Source organism: Octodon degus, unplaced genomic scaffold (assembly GCF_000260255.1).
Source record: "Octodon degus isolate 3935 unplaced genomic scaffold, OctDeg1.0 scaffold00072, whole genome shotgun sequence".
Taxonomy (NCBI): domain Eukaryota; kingdom Metazoa; phylum Chordata; class Mammalia; order Rodentia; family Octodontidae; genus Octodon; species Octodon degus.
Genome location: NW_004524648.1, coordinates 2,038,998 through 2,043,312, shown reverse-complemented (window position 1 = coordinate 2,043,312; position 4,315 = coordinate 2,038,998). Strand labels below are relative to the sequence as shown.

Genomic DNA, 4,315 nt, shown 5'->3' with positions numbered 1-4,315 from the left:
AAAAACTTGAGAAAATAATGCATGCTCACACATACCCCCCAATAATAATAAATAATGATTACTATTATTATTAGGGCCGGAGAGATAACTCAGTGGACTAAGGGCCCTCTTTGGCAAGCGCAGAGACCAGGGGTAGACCCCCAGCACCATATGCCAGGCCAGGCCGGCCCAGTCCCCAGGCACACCAAGCTGGTGACTGGGTCTGGGAGTGGTGATGCACACCTGCAATACCAGCGCTGGGGAGGCTAAAAACGGGATCACTAGGAGTCTCAGCTGCATAGTGAGACGCTGTACCAATACATAAATGAAAAATATTAATAGTATTAAAAAGCAATGCACTCAAATAACTGCTGAGAGCCTCTAAAAGGGAGTTTTATAGGTCATCTGCTAAGCACTAACCCTCTAAGTCATCTCGCTGGGCATGGTGGCACAATCTGTAATCTCATCACTCTGGGAAGCTAAAACAGTAGGGTGGAGAATTTAAGGCCAGCATAGGGAACCTGAGTTCAAACATAGGTGGGGCTAGTGTAAGAACCTATCTCAAGCTCCATCCCCCAAAATAAGTTGTTTCTGGCAGGAAGTAGCTAGCTTTCTTTCTTTTTTTTTTTTTTTTTTTTTGCGGAACCAGGGATTGAACTCAGATCCTGGCATTTGCCCGTTAAGCGCTTATCCTACTGAGCCATCTCCCCAGCCCTCTAGCTTTCATTATTTACTTGAATGGCTAAAAGGTTTTGACATTTTTACATTTAATTTTATCTAATAAAATCAAAAGTAGGGAAACTTACATTTTATTTTATTTTTTTCCCGGAACCAGGGATTAAACTCAGGCCCTTTTGCTTGCCAGGGAAGAGCTTATTCCACTGAGCCATCTCCCCGGCCCCTCAAACTTGCATTTTATATTTTAATTGAAGTTTAAATTTGTTAAACACCCAAGTTTTAGTTCAAATAATACACACTAGGACCCAGGTATGGTGGTACGTACCTGTAATCCCAGCATTCCTGAGGCTGAGACGAGAAGCACTTGCAAATTAAAAACTATAGTGAGACCCTGTCTAAAATATACACATATACATATGGCTAAGAATATAGGTCAGTGATAAAACACTTGCCTGATTCCTGCAGGTTTCTCAAGACCAATCTGCAGCAAGCTGGACAATAGTGGAGCACACTGAATCCCAGAACTCAGGAGGCTACAGCAGGATTGCTGTGAGTTCCAGTATAGTCTGGGATGCAGAACAAAAATCCTATCTCAAAATATAAATACTGTGGTTCGATCCCCACAACTCAAGCCAGCCAAACATGCCCTGAAGGCATTAGGAGCCTGACCCCCCAAAAAAAATCCCTCAAAATATAAATACAGTGATAGAAGCCTTCCAGAATTTATTTATTTATTTATTTATTTATTTATTTATATATCATTAAAGACATGTTCGTTTACTTTAGGGTTTTTTTTTTATTTTTTTCGCAGAACCGGGGATTGAACTCAGGCCCTTGCACTTGCCAGGGAAGCGCTTATTCTAGTGAGCCATCTCCCTGGCCCCCTGTTCATTTACTTTGACCAGCAAATCTCACTTTCAGAATCTCTCCTAGCTGGGGCCGGGGAGATGGCTCAGTGAATAAGTGCTTCCCTGGCAAGCACAAGTGCCTGAGTTCAATCCACGGTTCCGCAAAAAAAAAAAAAAAAAAAAAAAGAAAGAAAGAAATCTCTCCTAGCAAGTAATTCAAATGACAAAAAACTTTTTAGTATATTTCACTATCAAATTACATATACTAATTAAAATCATATACTATTAAATGTTACATCTAGGCATGATGTCACACGTCTATAATCCCAGCAATTGGGAAGGGTGAGGCAGGAGGACTGCTACAAATTTGAGAACAGCCTGGTCCACACAGTGAATTCAGGGACAGCCTGAACTATATACAGCAAGACCCAGTCTTTAAAAAAAAAAAACCCAAAAAGTTATAAAGCTAATAAAAATAGTCAAACTGTTCAAGCTGTTAAAGAAAAAGTCCATGTTACAAAATTAAGTCACGGTGCTTTAAAAAATTACAGGTGGCCATGATGGCACATTTGTGTAGTCCCAGCACTTGGGAGGCTGAGGCAGGAGACCCACTGTAAGTTTTTTGTTTTTTAATTTGTGTGTGTGTGTGGCCAGCTCAGCCCACCAGGGGGCAGGGCTGGCTGGCATGTGATGCTGGGGGATTGAGCCATGGTCCCTGTGCTTTGCTAAGCTTGTTCTAAGTAGGTGCTTTAGACCACTGAGCCATCTCACCAGCCCCATGCTTTTTTTTTTTTATTTTTTTTATGTATTTAGTACAGAGCCTATAGGGTCTCACTACAGAGACTGGACTTGTAGTGAGACTGTTTTCAGCCTCACAAATGCTGGGATTATAGGCTTGCGCAACCGTGTCTAGTCTCAATCATTGTCTTAGCCCGCCCTGGGAGTGGGGGTAGGGCTATCACGGCACACTGAGAACCAAACCCTGGCCCTGCATCTGTCTAAACAGGCGCTTTAATCTGCTGAGCTATCTGGCCAGCCCCACTATAAGCTTTTGAGGCTAACCTGGGCAACAAAGGCCAGCCTAACTGCACAGTGAGACAAAAGGACCAAAAGCAAACACACAAACATATATCCAGCTAGAGGGGCTGGGAAGACAGCTCAGCAGTCTAAGCACCTGCCTGGCAGGTTCAAGGACCCAGGTTTGATCCCCGGTACTGCATGCTATGCCAACCCCAATACCCTGGGCACACCGTGCCAGCCACCAAAAACAGGTGTGGTGGTACAGGCCTGTAATTCCAGTACAGGGGAGGCTGAGAAAGGAGGATCCCTAGAGTCTGAGATGCATAGCAAGACCCTGTACCAAATAAATAAATAAATATTTATTTACTTTAGTGGTACCAGGGATCAAAGACCTTGTGCCTGTAGGCAAGCACTTATTCCACTAAGCTATCTCTCTGCCCCCCCAAAAAATGAATTTTTAAAAGTTAAAAAAAAAAACAGCTAGAAACAAAGACTCACAATGGGAGAGTAGAACAAAGAAAACAATGCATTTTTAAAATAGATCAGTTTAAAAATTCTACTTTAGGGGCCGAGAAGATGGCTCAGGCTCAGCACAAGGGTTCAATCCCTGGTTCCGCCAAAACCATAAAATAAAATTCCACTTTAATGAAAGAAATTCCACTGGTTAGTTACAGAATGTTACTACTGTATAATTAAGAGCTGTTTAGCCCAAATAGCATTTTAGGGGGTGCAAGGCACAGAACCCAAAGGGCTACCACATGCTACCTACATCTTTAGTTCCTCACATTTTCTTCTAACTTTATCTTATAAACTGTGAATCTAACACTGACACATGCACCCCACCACAGTGTTGAGAATGGGGGCTGGGGGGGGGGGTAGGAGCTCTCTACCACTGAGCTATATTATCTTGCTATTTAATTCAAGCTGCCCTTGAACTCACTATATAGACCTGGATTTGCAGACCTTTAAGACACAATCTTGGCGACCGTTCACACAGCGGACTGAAGATGAATGCCAGAGGACATCTCAGCTAAAGGATAGTATTCCAGTTACTGAACTTTCAGCAAAGGGGCCTTTTGAACGACATGATCTTCTTCGAAAAGGTTTTCCATGTGTGAAAAATGAACTGTTACCAAGTCATGCTCTTGAATTATCAGAAAAAAATTTCCCGCTCAACCAAGATAAAATGAATTTTTCCACACTGAGAAACATCCAAAGTCTGTTTGCTCCTCTTAAATTACAAATGGAATTCAAAGCAGTACAGCAGGTTCAGGGTCTTCCCTTTCTTTCTAGCTCTAACCTTTCATTGGATATTTGAGGGGTAATGATGAGACTATCGGATTTGAAGATATTCTCAATGATCCATCCCAAAGCAAGCTCATGAGGGAACCACACTTGATGGTGGAATATAAGCTTGGTTTACTGTGATATATGTGTATTCTGTTCATGAACAAAAGAGGGCATCATATTGTAGTTGTCTTTTGCTATAATTTGATGTATACGACATTAAAAGTGGTGGCATCTGAGATTCTTTGCCTAATAGTTTAAAAAAAAAAAAAAAGACACAATCTTTTGGCTCTAGTCAACAACTTCTGCGGATAACCCACTACTATCATGGACTGCTGGACTGTGGTGGATTGTTTTGCTGAATGCAAGCACCTATAGTATTTAGATGCCAACAGAATACCCATCTCTGACAGGACTAAACAAAAAAAAAGGTGGGGGAGGGGTCCGGGGAGATGGCTCAGTGGAATAAGCACTTCCCTGGCAAATGCAAGGACCTGAGTTCA

General features: G+C 42.1%; 1 pseudogene; it reads left to right on the top strand.

The window, feature by feature from the left end:
- The first annotated feature begins 3,532 nt into the window (after window positions 1-3,532).
- LOC101580238 lies at window positions 3,533-3,953 on the top strand (annotated as a pseudogene).
- The last annotated feature ends 362 nt before the right edge of the window (window positions 3,954-4,315 follow it).